Here is a 7,930-nt window from a genome sequence, read left to right as displayed (position 1 = left end):
TTGTCTAATATAATTTATATGTTTGTGTGTTTGTATAATTATATTTTTGTATGATATGAATTTAACAGAATAGATTATTTTTGTAAATATATTAAATAAATCAAGTTTCATATGTACTTGTGTCTTTTCTTGTATCATATATGTATTTTTTTGTAATCATATTTATGTTTTATCTCTGATCATATTATAGAGTAAGAATTCGGGTTCGATTCCGACTATTCAGATATTGGTCTTTAGATGAGAGATTAAAACTTATTTGGATATTTATAAATTTTAGTTCGGATTCAGTTTGGATAATTACGGGTTCAGTTTAAATACGGATACTCATTAAAATAATGTAAAAATATTGAAATACAAATATACCCGCCCTTTAAATTATGTAAAAATATTTTTGGTCTATCTTTTTTGAAAAATTTAAATTTTATAATTGTATTTTTTTAAATCATATTATATTTAATATTAATTTAATTTAATATATTTTTTGGTAGTTAAATTAATGTTAAACATAATATGATTACAAAAAAAACACAAATTTAAAAATTAACTGCCATAAAAAACTAAAACAAAAAATATACCCGCTAGAATCTAGTGCTTTTTAAAATAACCTGCAAAAATTTGTTATCACAAATTTTTGCATGTTTGATGTAAACTTAATAAAATTCTAAGGATATTGTTTATTAGTATAATTTATGACAGTTAATTTTCTTTCTAATAAAATGCTAAAATAAAAATAAATATATTTTATTCTTCTTTAGATGACATCGTATTGGGTATCTTCATCGTTTGAAATATTTTTTGCTGGGTACTTTTTGTTTAATAAAATGATATGGCATTAGTTGTATTAAAAAATGGCGTGGGCTATAGAAAACTACTTTTATTAATGGGTCATACTACGGTTTTAATAGAATAAATATGGTATATTTGGATTTTAATATTTTTACATAGTTGAAATGAATACCCGTATTTGAAAACCCGTAATGATCCAAACCGAATCCGAACTAAAATTTATAAATGTCCAAATAGGTTTTAATCTCTCATCTAAAGACCAGTATCTGAATAGTTGGAACCGAACCCGAACTCTTGCCCCTACATGTAGTCTGTAATATGAATAGAGTAATATAGGCTATACCTTCCTCTTTAAACATACTTAATTAATTATTAATAGCATGATTAATTGACAGACTTAATAAATAATAATCAATAATTTGCAAACAAATTCGGTGGCCTAGTGGAACACAGCACGCACATGTTTACATAGCCTGGGTTCGATCTACTCACATCGTCTTTTCATCTTTTCTATCTTTTTCTTTGTTTTTTTTCATTAATGGCATAATGATATGGGTTAGAATATTAAATATATTTTAAATGGCCCCGATCAAATAGAAAACAACTTGTAAAAGCGGAAGTTGCATATAATAGAGGTTCTCTACTATTAAGGAGTGGTGGTTATTTTCAAAAAAGAAAATGATGTGGTGGTTAGTTTTGAAAATTAAAAAGGCAGAGTAGTTATCACATTAAAAAGGTATGTATCGTTAAAAATAGTTGTTGGATCCAACTTTTATCAATGGGTCAAACAGGTGTTTTAATAGAATAGATGATTGAAAATTATATTAAGTAGATTTTTCGTACCATCTACTAAAAAATAGTTATACAAATAATTATATTCTTTTTAAATGTTCGTATCTTCGCAATTGTAAGAATCGTTCTATTTATATATTAAGATAATATTAAGATCATCATACTATTTATATACTGTATCGAAATAGTTTTTCTGGTATATTGCTTCACACACACACATCTTTTATATAGAATAAGAACATATTCAAAGTGTTAGAGAATATAGATGTGTACCGGTTAAGCTGTAAATAAACTCTTATAAAAATTTGATGAGATTATACTATATCTGTTTTCTTTGCAACAAATAGAAAATCATTAATAAAGTGTCTTAAATAGAGACACGGATCACGCAAATTTGTTGTTAAAATAGTTGTGCTCGATTCAATTTTGACAATACAATAACTATAAGTAATTTAAATTATTGATCTATTCCATTGCTGAATTTGCGTGAGCTGTGGCTCTATATAAGGTAAGTTGAAGGACGCAATCTTTTTATTTACAGAAAATTGTGCGATCAATAGGGTATATGGTGTGTTAAGGAAATTTGGAGCACAAATTTTGGTAAATTGTTTCGTGATTATTTTATATAATTAATCAGATATGATTTGATGATTTGAACTCTAATCCCTCCTTATCGTGTATAGGTGGTATTTGAGCACATAATTACAATCTTCTTTCCAAACCTTCATTACATATTTCTTAATAGAATTGAAAAAAAGAATTCTAAAGACACTTTTCATAGGAGTTGTGGTTTTTTTAGTTTTTTATTTATTTATTTTCCTTACAATTTGTTTTTTTTCATATTTTATTAATTTATTGGCTATGGTTCGTTTTATCTTATATTCATAATTTATACTATGAAAGCAAATTCTTTTGCCAATGTTTCATTTTTACGTGAGAAGAATAACTAATTTTATATAAGTATTTACTTACTCATATAGATTCACTTCCAATATCAATAGATTAAAAGTTATAATTTTTTTTGTCCATTCATTCCGCGCATGGCGCGGATTATTACCTAGTTATTATTATTCAATGAAGACAACAATATATATTTAGATGTGTCCTAAATGTTATGGACGATTATGATATTATTATTATTTTTAAAAATAAAGTTACTTAATATTAATAAGTGGGTAGCCAGAAGAAACAATAGCATAAGTTACATTATACATGGATCTAATAAACATAAACATCAACATATAATTGCTAAGAAAAAAGGTCTAACATGGATGAGAAGACGGGAGATAGCGAAGCATCTACTCCGATGAACACCGACATGTTAACATCTGAACAATTGTGATTTTGCTGAAACCGAGTGTCTAAATTGGTAACTCAATAGCGGACCTGGGAGTAAGCGAGGGAAGCACTGGCTGAAAGTGTATTAGGTTTGATAACCTTTCCATTGATGACAATAATATTTTTATACAGGAGGATGAGATCTTAGGAGATCTATCGTATGAGGATATACACAGAATATACGTAACAACCGTATGGAATAACATCCTAACTAACACTCTCCCTCAGTCTGAGCGGTGGTGGACAGACGCTTAGGCTGGAGCGAAACGATGTGAACAATGGAGTAGGTAGGCCTTTAGTAAAATGTCAGCGTACTGAAGATGAGTAGGAACGTGCATGACGCGGACTAGACCAAGTGAGACTCGTTCGCGAACGAAATGGAGATTGATTTCGATGTGCTTCGTTCGTTGATGTTGAAGGGGATTAGAAGAGAGATAGACAGCCGAGATGTTGTCGCAGTAGACCACGGTAGCCTTCGGGAGGTGAATGCCGAGGTCATGGAGCAGGTTACGTATCCATGTAGTCTCTGCAACAGCATTTGCAACTCCGCGATACTCAGCCTCTGCGCTGTATCGAGATACCGTATTTTGCCGTTTAGATGACCAAGATATGAGGCTGTCCCCGAGGAACACACAATACCCAGAAGTAGAGCGTCGTGGGGAGGGGCAGCCGGCCCAATCTGCATCTGAATAAGCGACTAGATTAGTGATAGAGGACTTGTTAAGTTGTAGTCCATGATCAATGGTGCCTTTAATGTAGCGAAGTATCTGTTTTAAGGCTGTGAAGTGTGGTTCGCGCGGGTCGTGCATAAACAAACAGACTTGCTGGACTGCATATGAAATGTCTGGCCGCGTGAACGTTAGATATTGAAGGGTGCTCGCGAGACTTCAATAGAGAGTTGGATCAGCCACTCGAGGGCCCTCATCGACTGCAAGTTTGGACTTGGTATCTACCGGTGTAGTGGAGGACTTGTAGTTTGTCATTGAGGCGCGATGGAGAATATCTGCGACGTAGTTGTGTTGGCTGAGGAAGAGGCCAGTGTCGTTGTATGTGACTCCAATGCCGAGGAAGTGATGCAGGCGTCCAAGGTCTGAGATGTCAAGGCTGGCCGAGAGTGCGTCAACGATCTTCTGAACTAGCGCCGGTGTGGAAGCCGTCAGAATAATGTCATCGACATAAAGAAGTATGTATGCCATTGTAGAGCCACTGATAAGTACGAATAGAGAAGGATCAGAGCGACTTTGTTTGAATCCGATCTTCTTGACTACGTTGGCGAACCGTGTGTACCAAGTCCTCGGTGCTTGTTTGAGGCCATAGATGGAACGTTTGAGTAGACATACATGGTCTGGTTTGGATTTGTCGACGAAGCCAGGGGGCTGATGCATATATACTGTCTCCTCAAGGTCACCGTGGAGAAACACATTTTTGACATCAAGCTGGCGAAGTTGCCAACCGCGAGCCAGAGCAACGTGCAGGACTGATCGGATGGAGGCCGGTTTGATGACAGGGCTGAATGTCTCGTCGCAGTCGATGCATGGCCGTTGAGATTTGTCGTTTGCCACCAAGCGGGATTTGTGCCTCTTAAGAGTGCCATATGCATTAAACTTATGACGATACAACCACATAGAACGAATTATGTTAGTGTTCGAGGGTCGTGGGACTAGTACCGACGTTCCACGTTTAACATGAGCATTGTATTCCTCACCCATAGATTCATTCCAGTGAGGGTCTTTTGCTGCCTGCACATGAGACAGAGGAAGAGAAGAAATAATATATGTGTGAAGGCACAGAGGAACCCGAGTTTTGGTAATGCCGTTTTTGCTTCGAGTTACCATAGGATGATCATTTTGAGTCAAAGCTGGAGTTGGCGGTGAAGGGTTACCCGCCAACGGCTGTGTTTGAGATATGAAACGCTGAATGGGAGGTGGTGAAAGAGATGGTGGTAGTGGAGGAGGAGAAGAGGCGCTCGGTGAAGTAGGGAAGACCGAGAACGGGAAGACCTCCTCCACAAAGATAACATGGCGTGAGATGATCACTTTCCTTGTGGCAAGATCGAGACACCTATACCCGCGATGATTAGCTGGGTACCCTAAGAATACACACGCCATGGACCTGGGAGCAAGTTTATGAGAGGAAGTAGAGATGGTGTTTGGGTAACAAAGACAACCAAAGACTCGTTAGTGAGCGTAAGAGACAGGTTTATTAAAAAGACGAGTAAAAGGAACCAAGTTGTTAATCGAAGAAGAGGGTAAGAGATTTAGGGTGTGAGCTGCAGTGTGCAGAGCCTCAACCCAAAAGTGATACGGCATGTTTTCCTGAATGAGGAGCGTGCGGATGAGGTTGTTAATAGTTCGAAGCATTCGCTCTGCTCTCCCATTTTGTTGAGATGTATGAGGGCAAGAGAAACGCAGTTTTATGCCATCGGCAGCTAAGTGATCGAAGAAGGCCCGACTTGTGTACTCGCCGCCATTGTCACACTGGAAAGCCTTGATTGATTTATGAAATTGGTTCCTGACATAAGCTGAAAAATGAAGAAACTTTCCAAAACACTCACTACTCACTTTTACGATGAAGAGGATAAACCCAAATGTAATGAGAGAAATGATCCATGAATAGAAGATAATATTTGAAACCCGAGATACTTGAGACAGGGGAAGTCCAAATATCAGAATGTATTATTTCAAAAGGTTCAGTGACAACCGTAGACGAAGTATAAAATGGAAGACGAGCGTGTTTACCCATTTTGCATGCATGACACAAAGTTGTCAAGTCAGCATTTTTATTAGAAAAACCAAGAGAATGAAGAGAGCAATTTATTGAGCTTCCCGGACGACCCAAATGCCGATGCCATAGAGAGCTATCTGCGAGAAAAACAGAAGGGAGACTTGAGCTAGAAGACGATGTTACTGAATAGAACGGCCCTGGACTGTCACATCGGAGCAGATTGATCCTGGCTCGAAGATCCTTGACAGTAAAACCAAACGGGTCAAACTCTATAGAACAAAAATTTTCTGATACAAATTGACGAACAAAGATAAGATTTTTAATAATGGAAGGACAAACAAGCACATTTTTGAGAAAAAGCTTTTTAGGTGAAGATGACAGAACGGCATTACCCATTTGAGTAACAGGAGCACGAGACCCATCACCTACTAGAACAGAGGGAGTTATGCTCATGTTAAAAATGGAATTTAGGGTACCTGGCTGAGCCGTGATGTGATTTGTGGCGCCACTGTCCACGTACCAAGCAGAGTCCGTAGGTTCCTGAAGACTCATAGAGTTGAACGCCTGAACAAGAGCCTGCGGTATGACGGTCTGGTTGCTTGGTAATGTGGAAATGCCGTGAGCCACATGAGCCTGCGGGTGTTGGTGTGGAGTGTATGGGCCAAGAATCCCACTCTGCTTGTTGTTGTTGTTTGACGAGTTCGCCGTGGCAAGGTAGGATGGAGCAAACTGAACCACCGAGCCACCTGGATGACTCCACTGCGGCATCGGCATTGGCCACTGTGGCATAGGCTGATTGTAGTTCCATGAAGGATAGCCATAGAATGGTTGCATATAGTTGCTTGAGTTGTTGTTGCGACCACGTCCACCATTGTTGCCACGGTTGCCACAACCACCTCTGTTATTGTTGCGGTTTATGTTGTTGTTGTTGTTGCCTCTGTTGTTGTTGTTGTACTGACGGTTAGATGAATCGGAGACATTGTTGTTGTCAGTGTTACCTGCAAACAGAGCTGTTGGTGATGAGGTGTTGTCGGTGTGAGTGACTGCAGGGCGGTTGTGCTTGTTTAGCCGTTCTTCTTCAGAAAGAAGCATCGATCGTGTTGTGTGAAAGGTGGGGAAAGGAGAGCGGTGTCTAATGACATTGTGATTGCCATCGAATTTGTCATTAAGACCGTTGAGGCAGTGCATCACTAGCTGGCGATCAGTGACTGGTGACTCAACATTAGCAAGAAGATCTGAAAGAGACTTCAGCTTGCGGCAGAATTCTTGGACGGAGAGATCTCCGATTGTGATGGTGCGGAGCTCGTTCTCCAGTTGGATCGCTCGGTTCTCCTTGTTATCGCAGAACATGTTCTCCAACGCTATCCAGAGATCGCAAGCAGTGCTCTTAGGAGTTAAAATTGTTTCGACCAAAGAGTTGGTTATGGTTCCGTAGATCCACATTTTGACGAAACCGTCATGTTCTTTCCAGGTCTTCTCCGTTTCTGGAGTTGCGACCGATGTGCCGTCGAGATGATCAAGGACACCGAACGTGAGACAATGTGTCTCGAAGATTTCTCTCCATACGTCATAGTTCATCTTGTCATGGTCGAGCATGATGGGGATGTAGGCTCGGATTTGGCTAATGCCAAAGGGTTTTTCGGATGAACCTGAGTTTAGCTGGATAGCCATTGCGATATCAAAGAGAAAGAAGAGAAACGTAGAGGAGAGAAGAGAAAGATTAGAAGGGGATAAGGAAAAATATCGCAAGAAGAGATTGCAGGAAGCTAGAATCTCTGAGCTTCTGATACCATGAAAGTGTATTAGGTTTGATAACCTTTCCATTGATCATGATAGTATATTTATACAAGAGGATGAGATCTAAGGAGATCTATCGTATGAGGATATGCGCAGAATATACGTAACAACCATATGGAATAATATCCTAACTAACCCTGGCTTCCGGCCCTTCCAAACTAAAAAAATATCGGCTATTATTTTCTTAAAATCTTCATTAGTCTAGGTGGCAAAACATGTGTAGCATGTGTATGTCTGATCTTGGGTTCAAAACTTTCTAACTACCATTTTTCCTCAAAATTATTCCAGTAAGTAGGTCTGTCGACTCTCGCCGTCAGATACGCCATCGTCGGAGGAGTCCAAACCGGATGTTCAAGTCGGTTTGTAAACTATCCAAAATACATTATCTTTTCATTTAATATATGGAGGACTTAGAAAATGTTATGATATTAGCTCTGCATATAGTTCACAGACAAAATTAAATTAGAAAAGCTTTTCAATCTATTGTTTGGTT

This window comes from Brassica rapa, chromosome A05 (genome assembly GCF_000309985.2).
Source record: "Brassica rapa cultivar Chiifu-401-42 chromosome A05, CAAS_Brap_v3.01, whole genome shotgun sequence".
Lineage (NCBI taxonomy): Eukaryota > Viridiplantae > Streptophyta > Magnoliopsida > Brassicales > Brassicaceae > Brassica > Brassica rapa.
The sequence above is the reverse complement of the archived record's forward strand: the minus strand, read 5'-3'. Positions refer to the sequence as shown.